The 21,275-nt window shown below is 43.4% G+C and overlaps 1 protein-coding gene across 3 annotated transcripts in view; it reads left to right on the top strand.

The window, feature by feature from the left end:
• Positions 1-21,275, top strand: part of LOC109425248 (uncharacterized) — a 163,273-nt gene that overhangs the window by 57,328 nt on the left and 84,670 nt on the right. The window lies entirely within an intron of this gene.

Raw genomic sequence — 21,275 nt, 5'->3', positions numbered from 1 at the left:
CCAGAAGTGGCAAAATGTAAATGTGAACCAAACCCATACATGCGGCACTGACACATAAAATAGCGATTTTTTCGGTGACCTGATGAATTGATTGATTGATTTATCTTTATTTGAGAGACTTTCAGCCCTTGGCTGGTTCGTCTCTTACCTGATGACTGGTTTGCTAGGAATTAGTCTCAGATCACATTAAAGACTACCAGTAGTGTTTCAGAACCGATTCCGGGTGTCCCGTTGGCATCAGTCGATTGAAGAGATGAACCAAACTCATGCATGCGACACATCAATTTGCGGCTTTTTAAGATATCTGAACAGTGAGCAAGAAACTAGTCTCAGATCATTTCTAGGACAATCGGTACCGGTTCCGGGTGTCCCGCCGGAAGTGGTAAAATGTAAAATTAAAGAATACCCTTGCTGCTTATGTATTACAGAGCAGCGTTTTTGATAACCTTACGACGGTTAGTAAGAAAATAGGCTTAGACCATTTTCGGGACAACCTGTAGTGTCCTGGAAGCGGTTCTGTGTGTCCCACCGGAAGTTTTCAAATGTAAAAGTCAAACAAACCCATCCATGCGATACATGAAATCGCGGCTTTTTATGTAACCTAATGAACGCTAAGCGATGAAATAGTCTCTTACCATATATGGGACAATCGATAGCGTCGTGGAATCGGTTCCTGGTGTCCCACCGGAAGAGGTCAAACGTAACAGTGAACCAAACCCACGCATGCGGTGCATAAAATTCCGGCTTTTCCGATAATCCAATGACCAATTATCAAGAAAATAGTCTCAGACCACATTGAGGACTACCGACAGTGTTCTGTAACTGGTTCCAGGAGTCTCGTCAGAAGCGATCAGATGAAAAAGTGCACCGAGCCACATCAAACCACGGTTTTTTTTTTGGTAATTTATGAAACGATTAGACTCAGAATACATTTAAAACTACCGATAGTGTTCCTGAACCGGTTCCGGGTGTCCCGCGGAAGTTTTCAGATGTAGCCAAACCCATGCTTGCGTTACATCACATTGCAGATTTTTCGATAATCTGATGAACAGTTAGCAAGAAAGCCTTCTCAAACCACATTTGTGATTATCTACAGTGGTCCGGAACCGGTTCAGAGTGTCCCGCCGAATTTGGTCAGATATAATTGCGAACCATACCCATGCATGTGACAACAAATTCAGTATTATCAGGACTCGAGAACACTTCGGCCTACGTCGATGGAAAAATCATGAGTACGTAATTTGAAGCGCTATCACCACTAGGTGGATGATTCTAGGTTTTTTAAGCACACGGACACTTGTAATGAATGCTTCCAGTGAGCTATTCGCTCTTTGCACGACACTAGACAACAGACTAGTATGTAACGCCCAATGGCACCGCCGAAGACTTTTCCTTACAACTGCGGCGGGAATCGAACCCTACCCTACTAGCCGCATGGTCACGCAGCCGCAATCCCACAAAAAGTTAAGGGCAGTGGAGTAGATTGTCGAATAAAGGAGACACACAGCAAATCACAAAGAAGACGTGCCAATTGTAATTTCTTCCATCTTGCACGGATAACGACATATTCTCGATTTTTTTTTGTCTGTGACAAAATAGAAGTTCAATTTTGTGTGTACTTTTCAACTCGTGAATAATCACAACCAATATCAAAATTGTTTGATGGTGGTTCTTCAACATCTATGGCATATTAAGGAACTGGATGGATGTTTGGTCTCCATGGAAAACTTAAAGATTTAAACGTGCGGTGTACGATCTTTATCATAGTAGGTTCAAGAAGTGTGAGTTATTTTGTCCACAACTGTATGCCATTTCCTGCTTAAACTGTACGTACTTGGACAACAGAGCGTGCTTCGCGTTGATTGTACCATGACAGATGATGAACAGTGGCCTGATAGTAAATTGCTAATTATATTAAGTTATTAAAATTAGGGCATCCGAGAGAAATTGTTGGGTTATCACCAGGGTTGTGCAGTTTCAGGATGGTCAAGGTCGAATGACACTCGCTCTAACCATCACTTCATACGACAAACACAGTCCATCAAAACATAATCGATTCACGCAAAAGCCACTCAAGCCAACCCTCGTTCAATGCAGAGTCAACCACATCCAACAGCAGCGATCGTCTCTTGTTTTCGAACCACACGATGAAACACCGAAGCGAGTTTTTGTTCTATGCTTTGCATTCTATTCATAGGGCGTGCTATGTTTGTGTTTGATGCGCCATGCAATACTACTTAACAAATTGACCCTCATCCTGGCATTTTCAGACGAGAGTCACCCAGCAGTGAGTGACATAGCTCTGCGTCGGAACGACGGTTAAGAAGCGTTCGGCTACTCAAGAGATTTGCAGAGAAAGAGCGTGGCGGCGGCAGCCACCGTATCAATGCGTTCGTCTCGAATGTGTTCGATAGCAACATAGAGACGGTCGTCTGTAGCGTTGATGGAGGAAGAAGGGCAATGTTGATGTTGCGGCTTTTTTGTGTTATGATGGTGATAATGCACAAGACTGGTTATCACACTGTGAAGCACTAGGTTATGATTTTAGAGAAAGCTGGTATTAGCATCACATAAAAACGATAAAATATGCACAATCAATACCAAACATCATTGGGGCAGGTTACTGCCTGTTGATGCACACACAACAAATAAACAAATAAACAAATGTACTCCACAGGCGTTTGACAGATGTTCACTTAATGTCCACTAGTGTGGGTCATCGGAACCGTTTTCTCAGATCAAAGCTTTTTTGGTCCCGTTTCGGGTCCTGAGTATCTGTGCAAAATTTGGGCACGGTCGGTTGCGTCTACACTTTGCGCATTGCAATTGAAATTTGTATGGGATTTTGTATGGGAAAATATACTTTTTTGCATTTTATTTTAGCCATAAATTGAAAAAGTTTGTCTGAATTTTTTTACCCGATACTGTAAAATGAAAGCCTAGGATGTTCTGAAAAACTTTGTTGAAGACCGCAAAGCGATCCGATGCTTATGAAAATAGTTATAACCAACGAACCGCATGCATGTGTTTATGTTTTAACACGTTAAGGAATAACAATAGCAACAAAATCATGCTGTTTCGGCAAGAAATGCCAACGCTATAACTTTTTTCATAAGCACACTTATTTGGGTCCTGAAATGGATTCAAAAAAGCTTTGATCTGATGGGATATCATTGAATTTTTCATTTTTTACCCTTCTTACACCCATAAGAAGGGTATAAATACCGCTCGAAAAACCGACTTTCGATCCGAGGCCCACAGGGCCGAGTCTCATATACCAATCAACTCAGCTCGACCAACTGAGCAAATGTCTGTGTGTGTGTATGTATGTTTTTTTTCCTTCTAAACCATAGGGGGATAAATCTGCTCATCAGACACCCTAACAGGAAGGTTAGGGTAGTGTGGGGATGAGGCCGTCTTCTACAGTGCCGGTAGAAGCCAGGACTACTCTCTCCTCGGCCCACTAAAACACATTCCTATGGTCGCCAAACCCTACGTCTCTCCGGAACCACCAAGAAGGTATTGCTTCAGAGAGGGGCTAGTGCATATCGCACCCTCAAGGTTAGCTGCCGTAGCCTAGCAGCAACGAACATCGATGACTCGCTCTGGAGAGTCCATCACGATAGCATGCTGGCGCTTAGCCAGTTTCCCGAGTGGTCCTCGCCACTCCCTTTGTCCTCGGAAGGCGGGCAGGGTCAACCCCGCCAGCGCCCTACTGCTGAGCGGACATCAAGAACTGATGCCCACGTGCAACCCGATCTGACCTGCCCGCAAAGGAAGGGTATCACTACCCTTCAGGCCCTATCAGATGCACCCGTAGGTTGCAGACAGCAGGATCTCACCTACCCCGACCCTTGCCGGGGACCCCTTTCCAACCGCGGGCTCAGATCCAACCCAGTAGACCGACGCCACGACAGCACCGCTACCGGGACTTCCTCTCCGCGGCCACTTAATCGCTGTAAGGGTCGATCTCGACCGCAGGGCACCGGTATGACCTACGAAGCCGACTTCGAACCCCTGGACCACCTCTTGTACTGCATCTGGACTAGCCATTCTCCGAGTCCACGCGCCACCTCCTCTGTAGCTCCCAGACGATATGGGTGATAGCCGTTGAAACGGCATTCCAGCTAATCTCATCCCTACACATTCTCTGGACCAAGTTGTCCGGAGTTGTGTCCTCCCCGCATGTGGCAAGCATGCGGTCACGCATTGTGCGAAAACGCGGGCACACGAACAAAACGTGTTCCGCCGTTTCCTCTAAACCATTGCACACTGGGCATTCGGGAGAATCCGCATGCCCGAAACGGTGTAGATACTGTCGGAAGCAACCATGACCTGTAAGGACCTGTGTCAGGTGGAATGAAACTTCCCCATGGCGCCTATTAATCCAACTATCTACCCTCGGTATCAACCTATGGGTCCACCTTCCTTTGGTGGAACTGTCCCACGCACGCTGCCATTTGACCATAGAGGCCATCCTGACAGTCTTGCGTATGCCTCTTGTGCCGCGCATTTCGAAGCACTCCATATCCTCACTGATAAGAATGCTGATGGGCACCATACCAGTAATGACACAGAGAGCGTCGTGTGACACGGTACGGTACGCGCTTGCAACCCTCAGACACATAAGCCTGTAAGTACTTTCCAGCTTCCGTCGGTAGCATTCAGTACTTAGCGCGGTACCCCACGCCGGGCCGCCATACCTAAGTATGGACGTAGCAACACTAGCCAGAAGCTTGCGCTTACTGGCGTACACCGCTGAGCTATTGGACATCATCCGGGACAGTGCCGCAATAGCTGTGGAGGCTCTTTTACAGGCATAATCAACGTGGCTACCGAAGGTAAGCTTATCGTCGATCATCACGCCCAAGTGCTTGACAGAGCGCTTCGACAGGATAGTGCATTCTCCTACACTGATCTCCGTCTGCTGCGCCGACTGCATGTTGTTAACAACCGTCACCTCTGTCTTGTGGTGAGCCAGCTCCAGTTTTCTGGACCGCATCCACGCCTCCACAACCTTGATCGAGTGGTCGGTAGTCAACTTCACCTCCTCGATCGTTTCACCGTAGACTTCGAGCGTAATATCGTCGGCAAATCCGACAATCACCACTCCCACTGGGTACTCTAACCTCAACACCTCGTCGTACATGACATTCCATAACACCGGACCCAGGATGGAACCTTGCGGGACTCCTGAGGTTATGTGAAAGCACTTCCGACCCACCTCCGTGTCGTATACTAGTACGCGATTCTGGAAGTAGCTTCCGAGAATCTTGTACAAGTACTCCGGTATCCCCAAACGCAAGAGCGCATCGGCAATAGCAGCCCAACTGGCGCTATTAAATGCATTCCTTACATCCAGAGTCACTACCCCGCAGAAGCGAATTCCCCTCCTCTTAGGCTCGAGTGCTTTCTCGGCGGTTTTTGTAACCGACAAGATAGCGTCTACGGTGGACCTCCCCTTCCGGAAGCCATACTGGTTGCTCGAAAGACCATTTACGCCCTCAGTGAACCGCAACATTCTATTGAGGATGATCTTTTCGAGCACCTTCCCCGCCGTGTCAATCAAGCATATTGGTCTATAAGCCGACGGGTCTCCGGGTGGTTTCCCCGCCTTTGGCAATAGTACCTGCCTCTTCCAAGCTTCTGGGAAAACTCCCTCGTCCAGGCATTTCTGCATAGCAGACCTGAACATCTCGGGAGCCTCTGCAATAGCTACTTTTAAGGCCAGGTTCGGAACTCCGTCCGGACATGGGGCCTTACCTACGCTAAGGGACTTAGCTATCCCCGCAAGTTCCACATCGGTGACCCTCTCCTCATCGCCAGCCCCAGTCCCCGGCTGTCCTACGAAAGGAGGCCAAGGACTAGGATCATGACGCGGAAAAAGTCCTCCAATGATCCCCTCCAATGATCCCCTCCAACATCTCTGGAGATTGCTCTGTAGGAGCCATCACACCTCTCGTCTTGGCCATAACGATCCTGTAAGCGTCACCCCATGGGTTCGTATTGGCACTCTGACAGAGACCCTCAAAGCAGGCCTTTTTGCTTGCTCTTATCTCGGTCTTGAGCGCGGCTTTTGCAGCGGCGAACACCACCCGCCGTTCGTTTCGCTCTTCCTCTGATCGTGCTCGCTGCATCCGCCGCCTAGCCCGTAGGCAGGCGCGGCGCAGGTCCGCAATCGCGTCGGTCCACCAGTAAGCCGGTGGCCTCCCATTTCTAGGGTGGACTCGCCTAGGCATGGTCGCATCACACGCACGTGAGAGCACCGCTACCAGCTCGTCGCCGTCTAAACCGATTAAGTTTCGCTCACGGCGGAGCGCTTCCCTAAATACCTCTTCGTCGAAGTATGATGTCTTCCACCTACGAGGGCTTGGCCTTGGCCTAGCCGCCTCTTCTTCTATCCGCTGTCTGCTGTTGTTGTAGTCGATACTGTAGCGAACCGCCAGGTGGTCGCTGTGAGTGTAGCCATCATCTACTCTCCAGTTCGGACTACTTGTTAGGCCAGGACTACAAAAGGTCACGTCAATAATTGACTCCGCTCCATTTCGACTATAGGTACTCTTGGTACCGACGTTAGCCAAGTCGACATCTAAGATGGCCAGTGTTTCTAGCAGGATCTGACCCCGCTGGTTCGTGAAACGGCTTCCCCATTCCACAGCCCAGGCATTAAAGTCACCCGCTATTACCACCGGCCTTCGCCCTGTTAGCACGGTCGTTAAGCGGTCCAGCATTTGCGTGAACCGCTCGATCGGCCACCGCGGAGGCGCATAACAGCTACAGAAGAAGACCCCGTTTACTTTGGCGACCACGAAGCCCTCATATGTAGTAGACACCAACTCCTGCACGGGGTATTTACCCGTCGTCCATATCGCCGCCATTTTCCTGGTCCCATCCGAGGCCCAGTTGCCGTTGCCGGCGGGTACTCGGTATGGGTCCGAAATGATGGCGATATCCGTCTCCCACTCAGAAACCGCCTGACAAAGCAGTTGCTGAGCCGCATCACAGTGGTTCAGGTTCAGCTGCGTTACCTGCACTGTGATTTGTTGCTTACTGCGGCTTTCTTAAAGGCCGGGCAACCTGGACCACTCATCGCATGTCTGTTTTTCGAGGTTTTCCCGGTACAGATCATGCAGATGGGCGGACTCGTGCAGCTTTGGGCCTTATGACCTTCAGCGCCGCATCGCCTACACAGTTTGCGCCTGTCGGGGCCTTTGCAGTCCCACGACTTGTGTCCTGGTTCCAGACACCTGAAGCAAACCTCAGGTGGCTCGTGGAATGTCAGGTGACATACACACCAGCCCACCTTAATACTCCCTACTTTAACGGACTTTTTAACGTCCGCCACAGGTAGCTGAACCAGAGCTATCTGTGGCCCTGCTGGCCCCTTCCGCAGCTTGACGGCTGTGGCGGCCACCTGAACATCGCACTGTTGCCGCAGTGCCGTGACGAGCTCTTCCGCTTCGGTGATCTCGTCTAGGTCTTTGACCTTCAGAGTCGCCTCATGCGTAAGAGCCCTCACCTCCACTCCATCACCAAGGACCTCTTCTGCCAGCCTCTTGTAGGCGGCGCCCTTGTGATCCTTCTCGCGCTTAAGCTCCAGGATCATTTCGCCCGTACGAGTACGTCTGATACTGCGTACGTCGGCTCCAAGACCCTCGAGCTTGGCGTCGCACCTCATCGCCTTCAAGACGTCCGAGTATTTCGACTGTTCGGTCTTGATGACGATAGCGTCACCTTTTTCGCGCCTGGCACCTGCCTGTGTATGTATGTGTATGTGTGTGTGTGTGTGTGTGTGTGTGTGTGTGTGTGTGTGTGTGTGTGTGTGTGTGTGTGTGTGTGTGTGTGTGTGTGTGTGTGTGTGTGTGTGTGTGTGTGTGTGTGTGTGTGTGTGTGTGTGTGTGTGTGTGTGTGTGTGTGTGTGTGTGTGTGTGTGTGTGTGTGTGTGTGTGTGTGTGTGTGTGTGTGTGTGTGTGTGTGTGTGTGTGTGTGTGTGTGTGTGTGTGTGTGTGTGTGTGTGTGTGTGTGTGTGTGTGCGTATGTTACAAAAAAAAGTCACGCACGTTTCTCAGCCGTCTGATATCCGATTTGGATTCTCTTACTTGCAAATGAAAGCTATAACATCCTAGTAGAACCCTATTGAATTTTATTACGATCGGACATTTGGTTACCGAGATATCTTTCGATGAGTACTTTGAAGTCATATACAGGGGATGGCCAAAATGTTTGGGATAGGCAACTTTTTTTCACCCACAAAAAAATTCAACATGCTGTAACTTTTCAAAGAGTGCATCAAAAAATCTCAAATTTTGACTGTTTGTCAACCTATTATATGTGAATCATTGGTACAAATTTGGGCTCGATTGATTAATTTTTCGCAAAGTTAGAACCGTTCGGGTAAAACACTATTTTTTAGACAACTCATTTTTGAACTGTCATATCTCGGAAACCAATGAACCGAATTGAATGATTTTTTTAACGTTTATCAACAATATATTGATACTCAATACCACGTTATGAAATGTAATATTTTCTCACGGCTAATTAAGTTATACCGGATAGAAATTCTTACCCATATAGAGGAAAATAAGTCAAATTTACAATACCACACAAAAAATACTAAATGTGTTCTTCCTTCAATCTAAATAGGCTCTAATATATCTGATTAGAGATAGCTTGAGAATAGAAGTGAAAAATCTTTGGATATTAACACTAAAATTTATTGACATTGATGTAAAAAAATGACATTTTTTCAAGAAAAATCCAAAAAGTGTCAATCCATGATAACTTTTTTCAACTATTAAAAAGTGCCTTTGTTTTAATAGTTTGTGAAGCATTCACATATTGTTAGTGTACGTTCAAAATTTCATTCAATTCGGTTAACTGGTTTCCGAGATATGACAGCTCAAAAATGAGTTGTCTGAAAAATAGTGTTTTACGAGAACGGTTCTAACTTTGCGAGATATTAATCAATCGAGCCCAAAATTTTACCAATGATGCACACATAATAGGTTGACAAACAGTCAAAATTTGAGATTTTTTGATGCGCTCTATGAAAAGTTATAGCTTGTTGAACTTTTTAGTGAGAGAAAAAAAAGTTGCCTATCCCAAACATTTTGGCCATCCCCTGTAGGTTAGCTTTTTGAGAGATTTTTGACATTTAGCATATTGATGAATATTTCAGCCATCTGTCAACCGGTTTGAGTTCTCTTGGCAGCAAATGAAAGCTACAACATCCTAGTAGAACGCTCTGAAATTTTATTTCGATTGGACATTTGGTTACTGAGATATCTTTCGAAGAGTACTTAGGAGTTATACAACTAAACTTTTTGAGATTTTTAACAAAGTGTATCAAACTAAATATCTCAGCCGTGTGTCAATCGATTTGGGTTCTCTTGGCACCAAATAAAAGCTACAACATCCTAGTACATTGCTCAGAAATTTTCTTAGGATTGGACATTTGGTTACAGAGATATCTTTCGAAGTGTGCTTAGGATTTATACAACTAAACTTTTTGAGATTTTTGACCAAGTGTATCATAACAAATATCTCAACCGCCTGTCAACCGATTTCGGTTCTCCTGGCACCAAATGAAAGCTATAACATCCTAGTAGAACCCTATACAATTTTATTAGGATTGGACATTTGGTTATCGAGATATCTTTTAAAGAGTACTTGGGAGTAATACAAGTTAAACTTTTGAGAGATTTTTGACCAAGTGTATCATAATAAATATCTCAGCCGTCTGTCAACCGATTTGGGTTCTCTTAGCACCAAACGAAAGCTCCAGTATCCTTGTAGAAGGCCCTGAAATTTTATTTCGATTGGACATTTGGTTACTGAGAAATCTTTCGAGGAGTATTTCAATAAATTCCTTTTTTTATTATTATATTCGTTTGTTATCTTGCATAAGCTTTTGACCAGTCTATGGGAAATTATTGTTCAATCAATAATGCTGACCTCATATAAAGTGTATACTAGCAGATTATTGTTTTCAATAAAATTATAAATAACAAATTACAAATAAACAGGAATTCTATGAAAACTAACAATATATTAAATGAGAGCTTTGAATTTATATATTGTGGGAAAAATACAAGAACTGGACAGCCAAAATAACTAGCTAATTCCAAAACTGATTAGCATAGTAGATATATTATTTTTGTCCTTTTTATACCATAACCATGAATACCAAGTACCTCGGAGCTAATTTATTCGACTGATTAAGAGATATTAGACAAAGTGTATCTCGCTGATTTTCTTATCCATTTGTTAATCGATTCAAGATCTTTTGGCAGTTAACAAAAGATACAATATTCCAGAATATGTAAGCTATTTTTTTTTTAAATTTCACTCAAGATTCTAGAAGGTGTCTGGCATTTCTGGTAGTTTAGTCCATGGTTCATGATGCTAATATGGTAAATACAAATAATACAACAATAGTTTTAATAAGTGTAAGAAAGGTTCTGTTCACCATAGGTGGATTAAATCGGTTTTTTTTCATATAAACGATGACCCACTCTAATGTCCACACATACAAGCAATCAAAAACCGGGAACAACTATTTGGTAAATCTCGATCATCGAATTGACCGCATATTCAAATTTCCTGTCTTATATGAGCGACCGACAATCGTACGCGTAGCCACATGTCTAATCTCAAGCCGTCAGACAATGTCACGCACATGTCGTTTGTAGGTACCTACACATCGCATCGTGGAATCAAATTCCACCCTCATTTCTGTGGTTAGAAGCAGTGTTCACTGAAAATCACACACGGGTGTGCTTTTGTCCATGGAGGAGCTGTACTGCTGTTTTTCTGTAGCTTCTGTGGTATGGTGTGGTGATACGATTGTTGTTGCCGTTGCTGTTGTCATATGTCTGACTGTCGTCTGTCTGTATTATTGTCATCCACACCATAAACAGACTGCTCCAGGCTGTTGATACGGTTGATACTGGCACTGACTGGGTAGGATGAGCAGAGCATAGCCTGAATTGTTCACCATCCGCCGTTCATGGCCCGTTTACATATGTGATAATAATACGTGACAATATTCTGTCGGACAATTTATTCCACGCTAGTATCGTTTACATTGCCGCTAAAAATTTAACTGCTAAATCTGGGACAATAAATTGTCCGACTGTGTTGGTACCAAACTATCGTAATGTAAACACTTCCCTATCTGCCAATAAAATTGGCGTGATGGCATAATTAGCTGACAATTCGTCTAGCAGACCGTTTACATGATGCTAATTGTGTCGGACAATCTAATATCCTCATTATTGTCCACTAGTTTTAGCACCGAATTCAGAAGCTTCTGATTTTGTCATGCTAAATTTATTGTCTGCTAAAAAGTGTTTACATTGCGCTAAATTGACGCCAATACTGCTCGAAAATGAACTGTCGCGTAGAATTAGCAAATATGTAAACGGGCCATCAATGACACCATCTGCCATCAGTTTTCTTGCAGAACTAGCTCAAACAGAAGTTGTGACTCAAAATATGTAAAAGATTTATGCCATTGGATTGCTGAGCATTTTGTGAAGGTCTGGATAATGCTTTTGCAGTTTCAATTCATTTCTGCTGCGAAATTCGGATTATTACCTAAGTTATTTTCTTTGTACAATAATCGACACTGATTTAAAAAGATGACGGGCTTTGTGGTCTATTGGCTACTACTTCTGATTTATATGCAGAAGGTCCTGGGTTCAATCCCTGGCCCGTCTATTTCCTTCTACTTTGTATCTTTCTATACACTTTCTCTATACTATCCTCTCTATATATATACAACTCATGTATATTCATATGTTCATAGCCTTCGCAAGAACCAGAAACGGTTGAAAAGCCGTTTCCCTTCCTTCCAAGTTATGCAATCAAGTGAACTGTGCCGCTTTAGCTTCATAGTAATAATTATTATATTATAATTATATATAATTATATATTATAATCGCACTAATCTATCATCTTACGCCTGGCATGCACGCACCAATGTGTGAACCTTTTGCCAAACATATCCCACCAACAATCCGAAAACCGCATGAGTTTGTGCAGACGCAGAGGTATATTCGGTCAAACGATTGCAATCATCACTTCCTTCCCCTTCGCCACATTGATCTGCAACTTGACGTGGCAGGCGCCATTGCCGCCAAAAAATAGAAGATCACCAACGCTCACACACTGAAGATGCCTGCTAGTCCCCGGCAGGTAATCTCATTGGTTCCTTGTGTGAGTGTAGGTGGTCTGGCGATACTGGAGTAGCATCTATGGGCGCTCAATCAAGCTCAAGCTCAATCGCCACTGATTTAGGTTATTCTTTCTCAACTAAGACTAACTGACCTGACCAGTAACGACCAAAAACAAAGTTGAGTGGAGCCAATATCATATGGGTCGTTCTTCCATATACGAAACATGTACGCAGGGTCACATATGTGACCAAATACAAATCCATTCGCAAACATCTGATTTGATCAGAAGTTCTTTATTGTTAAAAAGATGCTTGCTATTCGATTCGTTCATTCTCTGACGAATATTGTCGTTCTAGCACTAAACCGAAAATCGACATTGTTTTTTATTATTTCCACTGCTTTTCTTGTACGATATTATAAGATGCCTGAAGTATTGTGCAATTTGATGTAAAATATAGCTCACCACTTCCGATATTGTGTTTGACAATATTTGACCCTATGTACTGGCCATTAAACACCCACTGTCGCGTTATACCAAGGCAGAAACCATTATTGTGTCTCTTCCGGTTTAAGCTCCCGCTACAACATAGCATTCGAAGACACCAAAAGAATCAAATTTATTTTTATCCGCTACGACGCGACGACTGTCCCCGAAACGAGAGGCAGTGTTTCCATAAAGCTCCCGCTGCTGCTGAATGCCCACATTTGGATTCGATTTGGTGATCCACCAATCACTAATGAAGTAGTGCAGCGGGTCGCGTCGCGGAGGCTCGTCGTCTTCATCGTTAATGCCTCTTGTGGTGAATGTAGTTCAATAGCTCACTGCTGCATCTTGCAGACAGCAGTACACGTTCTTCTGAAAGTAGTTCGTTATCGATGATGGTATAGGTAGGTAAACCACTTTTGTGAGAAGGAGACGGCGTAATTCGGAAAAAGAGGATTACGACGATGCGGAAGAGGAGACGACGTAAGTGCAGAGAAGTGGGCCTATTTTGGGCATTCGTTTTGGTGCGTTTTGGATGGATGGAGGATAAGTGTGATTATTTTGTTTTGCTTAACTGTCCAGTGATCGAGTTGGAATTTGAATAACCTATTTACTCTTGGTATACAGTACCATTATGTAGTCCAGATGTTTTATGGATGTCGAGATTCTGCCAAAGCCTGTCCACGTTTAATTTCGGACATCTAAAAACTGCAGAATCTGGAAAACGATGTTACATACTTCAAATAAAATGCTACTCAAATATGAAGTTATGGTCGTAGAAAAATAGAAAAATATGCATTACATATACAATTAGTTTATGGCATTAGTAGGGTCATATTAGTGATTTGCTCAAAATCTCAAATTTTTGGGTCCTGGTTTCCATATTTACTAGTTTATTTTCACAGCTATGTGTTTCGTTTCTGAATGTTTCTCATAACATATCAGGTATCAGAAGGCCGGCTCCAGAGGCACGTTATCCTGCATTTGGGACATTTGTGCCATCGCCAAAATAACCTATTTCATCATCTACCTGAGGGAAAAGGAAAGAAATAAGGATAAGGATGGGGATAAGGACAAGTAGAGAAATAGGAAAAGTACCCTGGAAGAGGATACTTACCCATAAGCGTATCACAATGGGTTCAAACAGCGCCCTGGAAAGGTCACTGTAATAACGCATAAAGCGAAAGAGAGCCTATAGCTTTTCACCACAGCGGGTTAAGAACAACAGAATATCCTGAATGTTCAGGTGTCTGAAGTCAGTTTCACTTAATAAGTGTTTACCGAATACTCGGAAACGCAGGTACGCAAAAACTGGACAGTTACATATCAAATGATACGAAGTTCCATAATCGGATTCACAGTTATCACATGCAAATGGGGTCTCCAGTTAGCCTAGTGCAGTGGTTCCCAACCTTTTTGAGGTGGCGTGAAAACATCTTTGGCCCAATGAAAAATTTTAGGAAAAAAATATGAGTTAAATGAACGAAACCGATTTGTTTGGGTAGAGTGACGAAGCCAGAAATTTTCTGTGGGAGGGATTTCCGACGATCAATGTGATTTATGTGACACTCACATTTCGTGAACAATGATGTCATGTATGTTGAATTTGAGTCGTTGCTGAAATTTTTTTTCTTCTGAAGGCGTTTTATAATGAAATTTTTTTTTCTCAAATTGTGGCTTTTGGGGGGCGGTATACAAAATTAAAAATTGGAAAAATTTGCACAAAATAGAATAAAAATTGAACAATTTTGTTTGCTAACATTGCGGCCCCCCTGAACTGGCTTCACGGCCCCCCAGGGGGTCGCGGACCACCGGTTGGAAACCCGTGGCTATGGATCGCCAATCCGGATTCCCGTTTCGGTCGGGAAAATTTTCTTAACTCCCTGGGCATAGAGTATGCATGCAATGGCAGGCAAAGAAAGCCCTTCAATTAACAACTGTGGAAGTGCGCAAAGAACACTAAGTTGAAGCGAGGCAGGCCAAGTCCCAGTGCGGACGTAGAGCCAGAAAGAAGAAGAAGAAGAAGAAGATGCAAATGATTCAGCTTGCTGAATATTCGCCATGTGATAGCTGAGTCGGCAGTGGCCAGTTTATGCTTTGACCAGAATGCTGCAATTCTGATTTGACAGATTTGTAAGGTACTTCGCCACCCTTGGAGATGGCTCAGTACAATACAATTTGGTTTGACGACATGACTCCAAACTATCTCAGTATTGTCTGTGTTGAGAGGTAGCCCAGGTGTGAATCTGAAGCTTTACCCAATACTTCGATATCGGAATAGCTGGCTCAGGGCCAATGAAGTCATGTGATGCTCCAGTACGAGCTAACTCATCAGCCAATTCATTTCCAGCGATGGAAGAATGGCCAGGTACTCATACAAGGTGAACAGCGTTTCCTGAATTCAGCTCCTCGATTTGAGTTCGACAAGCGATAACTATCTTCGATCTAGAGTTGGCCGAAGCAAGTGCTTTAAGGAGAAACTTCAGAGAATACAAACATGGCTGCCACAATGGGCGCCTTGGTGCCCTACTCACGTTTTCAAGAGCACCAATTTTGAAAATGCGTAAACAAATGCGCTCCATTTGGAGAAGCTGCCTCTTTTTGCAAGTGAGCGAAGCCAGGATAAACAAGTGCGGCTTGATTCGATGCTTCGTTCGTCAGATTTGTGCCTCTAAAGTTTGTATGCAAAATTGTAATGGGATTTCTTGATGTTTCACCTTAATAGCAGCCTGGCTATCTTCTATATCTATATAAATGCAGTGGCATACGTGGGACCGCGCATAACTTGCGAATGGAAGGTCCGATTTTGGTCGTTTTAGTTTTGTTCAGTTATTATTCACCCAAGGAAGGTTTATGAGGCAAAAAACATGGAGAAATTGAGACTTTTTGAAAATCGGTTTTCCATGCAATTTACGAACGGGACTTGGTATTGAGAAACGTCAACAAATACAGTGGGCAAGACAAAGTTTGCCGGGTACAGCTAGTATTATATATAAGTATATTACTTTGCCCATAACGTGCTGCTGAAGTGTTGATTGCACTCCGCACATAAGAGCAAAGATTTTGGCCTGAAAAACGGTGCAGTGTCTACCACCTTAGCTCACGAGAATATTTAAACACCAGCACCTGCTCGAACTTCGAGAAGGGAGCCATCAGTTGCACATACGATGCCGTCTGAAATACTTCTCTCCAGATATCCAGATGTCCACTCTTCCCGGGAAGGAAATTTCGTGGAAAATGTCTTATATGGGAAATTACAACAAGCAATTGTGAGATCACTTGGAGCAAGGACAATTTTGTCCCAATTCACCAAAAGTGGAAACAACGAGGTGTGTGTTGATGTGCGGTTCACAGAAGTTTCCTCTAGTAGACCGAGTACCCATAGACGGTCAGTGCAATAAAGTGCTTCTTGTTTGAGATGAATGTGTAGTGGAGCAACGTCGAAGAGAACTTCAAGCGCTGCCGTGCGAGTTGAACCGAACGCTCCAGACATCGCCATTAGGCACATCCTTTGGAGATGGCCTAACTTTGATTGGACCGTTCTCATTTCGCCCTTTTGCCACCACACAAGACATCCATAGGCCAATATTGGCCGAACAATAGTTGTGTAGATCCATTTGATATACTTCGGTTTAAGACCCCAAGTTGTTGCATCGGTTGATGCGTAACATTGGATCATGGTAAGGTTTCGAACTCGTGTTCTAAATCTGGCTTATCCTCTCATTAATAGGTTCCCACTTCATGAGCGGAGCGTGGGCGTGAGCGCTGAGCAGGAAACCATCTCCACGGTGACGAGGAGCGTGTTCACTTCATAGGCCAGAGTATAGACTGTTTCAGAAATTATAAATACACTATCGATTGACTGCCATTTAAATTTAAGCACACTATCCAAAAATGTTTCTTCTAGCTCTTATAGTAAACATGCTAACAAAGCAAATAATACCAATTTTGTTGATGTTTCTTGTGAAAGTTAAAAAATAGGGCTCTGTAAACAAGATGATTAAAATTTGAAGTGATCAAAAAATGTAGCATATGTTACGGGTATAAATATTTGTTACAATTATAAGACAGAATAATTGTTTAATGTGTTATAAGATTATTATTCGTTCGTTCTTTGTGTTGTATGTTTCATTTTAACTTATATATATATTCCCATAATTTTAATGCACATTTATAGGGTTCTGGAAAAATAGAGGTCCATGAAATGCAATCCCACTTTGATTGCCAACTTTCAGGCTATTTCGGGCAGCGGTCAAGTACTAGAGATGTAAACCTTTCCCTGCCACGGACTTCAAGTTGTTGAGCTCAAGTATCGAACCCTGAAACGGGATGCCCGATTAGGATTAGTTTTCCTAGACGAAACCAAGCTATGAACACAGCACAAATGCTGTGAACTAAAAGGCAAACTGCCAACTAAAATACAATTCTAGGATGACTGATGGACCCAAATCAATACATGAAACCTCGTCATCCTGTGATCGGAAGGAGTTATCCATCTGGATAACAGGGCACATTTATGTTATGTGTCGTGTTATGTCAATTTGTGATGTTTCTTGTTTGTGCATTTATAAGGTTCCATGTGTATCGTGATATGGCGATCCTTTGTATTAATTAATTTCTTTTATTTTTGTAACACATAGTAGAAAAGAAGAAATTCTCTCAAATAAAATATTTCATTTCCAAACAAAATAATAGTTACTGTATCGATAAGAAAAGATATTTTTCGAATGGTTAGCGTATTTTTTACTGGAATATTTGATCAAGAAATACCATTACGGGCCTTCTCAATGTAAAAATTTTTGTTTCAAATTTGTCAACAACACCGTTAAGCAACCGAATGTTTTATTACTGCTTACTGCATTCGTTTTTATGGTATGACAAGCTTTGCCATCTGAAGGATCGAATGAACTGAAAAAAACAAAATTTGTTTACCTTAAATGCGTTCAGGAAAGTTAAGAAACTGTATGGTAGTTCTTATGTTCCGTAGAAAACCTTAGAAAATAAGAAACATGATCTCAGAAAAAATGTTGTGGAAATGCCTTTATCGACTTTTCCCAGATTTTGATCAAGGCATTCCTTAGACAACTTGTTGAGAAAGCGAATGTGATAAAATTTTAGATGATTCTTGGTATGTTGCTATAAATAATGTTGAAATCTTTAAAAAAAAAACACCTTTGTGCAAATGGAAATTTGGAAAATGATGTTAATTGTTAGAGAACTCGACTATTCTTCATAATATCAAGACAATTGAAATGAAATACAAAAATATGGAGTACAATATGCTATATTCTGAAAGAAGTTGGGAAAAATCATTAAAACAGTTCATTTTATTTAATAAACAAAGTGTATTTATAATTTCTGAAACAGTCTATATTGCAGAATTTGACTCGACGCCAAAGTTCGGCCAACGGATTTCGCTCAGTCCTAGGATCTCAAGCTTCATACGGCATGCCTCATTGGCTAGTTATGCCAGTTTACCCTGCTGGGCTAGGGTTAATACATTCCAAATTCCAATTCTTGTCCGTTATTTTGCGCTAAAAGTTGTTGCCGTTGAATAAGGAGACGGGCTTGGTGGTCTAGTGGCTACCGCTTCTGATTCGTATGCAGAAGGTCATGGGTTCAATCCCTGGCCCGTCCCTTTTCATCCTACCTCGTATCTTTCTATCCACTTCCTCTCTCTCTTTCTCTCTTCTCTACATATACAACTCATGTATATTCATATGTTCATAGCCATCGCTAGAACCAGAAACGAATTGAAAAAAAAAGTCGTTTCCCTCCCTTCAAATTTCCACTCACAGCATAGTGTATATAACGCCTATAAGTTATGCAACCAAAGCGTGCTGTGCCGCTTGACCTTATTCACCTCATTCACCACACAATCTATCACCTTACGAACACTATAAATAACCCCCTATCCATGGAACGCATCACCGACCCAACGGTGACTCCCAGATCTCCCATCCTTTCCGTCTAACAAATACCCCAGTCCGTGCTGGATGTGGGGATGCAGAGGTGATCTCGGTCTTTAGTAGCAACAACCAGCACACTCTAACATTCCTTTCCCTTCCCAACTGACTATAAGGACGTGGCCGGCGCCGGTATTGATCCAAAATGTATGAGCTGTTAGAATTGCACTTTGAGAATAAGTGGAGTGTCCCAGCCCTTATTCATTTGGATCTCAGTGCAATTGGTACCAGCTCAGATCAATAACGGAGTAGCAACCATTGACATGTATAGTCAGATTTGATCGTGATTGATCGTTGATCGAATATCAGCAAGGTCCTCAAGCAGGCTTACTGAGACTTCGTTAGATTATTATGGCGACCAAGCAGGACTATGATAAACTCATGGAAGCTGCGGCAATAGCAAAGCCCGTGAAATGTCCCAAATGAAGGATAACGTACCTCTGGAGCCGGCCTTCTGATACCTACCCAAACTAAAGCCTTCGCATAGCCCAAAGAGAACCGCATAAGCGATTACTTGTCATAAGTAATCGCAATACCGTCAATACGTCGGACCCCGGCTAGTCGTCCCGGAAAGCTGGGAAAGGTGCAGGATATATTGAAGTATGGTCGTGTGCGTGGCCGGCGGCTGGTGAATTTTACCGTTTTTCAGTGAACTTTCTGAGTTATTATTCTTTTTCTGTTATTTCGGGTTACGATTGAAATTTGTTATGGAAACTTTTTGCACCATAAAACAGAAAATTTCTTCAAATGTGTAAATAAAGTAGGAAATCGTTAGGCAATTACTAGCAAGCATCTCTCTGATGCGATCTGGTAGCAAATACTGTCGGTGTTTGCTACTTTTCAGTGATGTTTCGATACTTTCAGAAAACTTGCCAACAGATGCTCGGGTATGCCATAAGAAATTTCGGCCCAGCTTCGGTCTCTTCGGGTAAACTTTTTTCGTTACTTACGAAAAATTTCTCACGCATACGTGAACGCTCGTGTACAATTTCCCCCCTGGGAAAGGTGAGCCTGGAAAGCCACACTGCCCCTTAATTGAAGCAAGCAGGGAGATGTGACCTTGCGTCGATCCTCACCCACCACAGATTACGACCTGTCAGAGGTAATGAGTATAAGCCGGGAGTGGGATTGGATCCCAGGTCCACGGCGTGATAGCCACGGGCTTCAACCACCACACCAGTTCCGCTCCACCTAACCAAACTTATTTTTGATCATAATTATGTCGAGTGGCCCATTCGGCCAAATATTCTGACATCAATTCTAACAATGTCATCTTCAAAGTAGTCTCCCTTCGGAATTTTATGCAATAATACTGCAACGACCAAATCGTTGTACTGCTATGATTATAGTAAATATTATCCGACGGCTACCACCTTTCCTTCGCAAATGAACTTTCGATTTCGAACCAAAAGTAGCCACTCGACAATAACTTGCACAACGCTGGGCCAACGACTGCTGCACACAATACAACTTCTGGTACTTACTGAAGAGGCTTAATTATCCAACGCTCATTGGCGAATAACGCGTTAGCCGATATATCCCCGCGCAGTTGCTGACCAAAACAAGATTAGTGAAATTTTACGGACAATGGCAGTACATTAGCGCACGCGGATGCGGTCGGCCAGCGGCACCCATCCATTGCCATTTCGCGAACCCTCTTTTTGTTGGCCCAACGACGCCACGACGCGGAGGCTAGGCGATTTTACGGCGTACGTGCGTGTAACTCCGTGTAAGAAGTACCTCTCCTCCGGCGCAGGTTGGCTCTCCAAAAAGGCACACAGTAGTAGTGCAGTAACCGATTGATTACGATGAAACAACAACCGCGGCGTTGGAAGGCAGCTCCACCACCGATTTCACTTTCAACCGTTGTGGACGCGTAACTAATCAGCTCGGCTCGTCGTGTAGAGCAGGAAGGCGTCCGCGCGAGGGTTCAGCCTCCCAGCCAGAGCACGCTCTGCTCTAGAAGTAATCTGTACACTGGACTCCGGTCAGCAGTCGATGGAAAAGTTTATCTCTTGAAGCGACCATCGTCCTATTGACATGATGGTGCACTAAGCAGCTTGAACTTCCAGTTGTTGACGGTTGATGGTGTAATTTCCGCTGTGAGCCATCGTCACATCGTTAGCGGAGCGGCATATGTAATGTGGATCATCGCGGACATGACCGATTGACGATCGTCGTAGTTAATTAGCTCCCTTTCACTACTGATAGAGCGAGTCAGCCAACCAGTTATCATTGCATTGCCATTTGTTAGATGCTTATTGCAAATGCGCAAAATCAACTCATCGCATAGTAAAGTTTCATATTCAACTTTTCTGACGATTTTTTTTGTAGAACGTCATAATATTTCAGCATTTCTAAGCCAAAGAAGGACATGACATTTAACCAGATTTAACTTATCCCTAGCATACCAAAAAATCTCAATTAATAGCATATGCGGATATAGAGATCAAGCAGTGATATAGGTTTGATTGATATAAGATATAATAATGATAATAACGAGCTATTCGTTTGTGTATTAAATATAAGATTTTGCTATTTTTGCTATGCTCCAGGATTTTTTGATATTATTTTCAGATTATCACCTTAATCAATTTGCTTAGTATCAGCCTTTGATCGTCAGTACTTGACCGTCTTCCGGGG

The sequence above is a fragment of the Aedes albopictus genome, chromosome 1, assembly GCF_035046485.1.
Source record: "Aedes albopictus strain Foshan chromosome 1, AalbF5, whole genome shotgun sequence".
NCBI classification, from domain to species: domain Eukaryota; kingdom Metazoa; phylum Arthropoda; class Insecta; order Diptera; family Culicidae; genus Aedes; species Aedes albopictus.
This window is presented reverse-complemented; position numbering and strand designations above follow the sequence as displayed.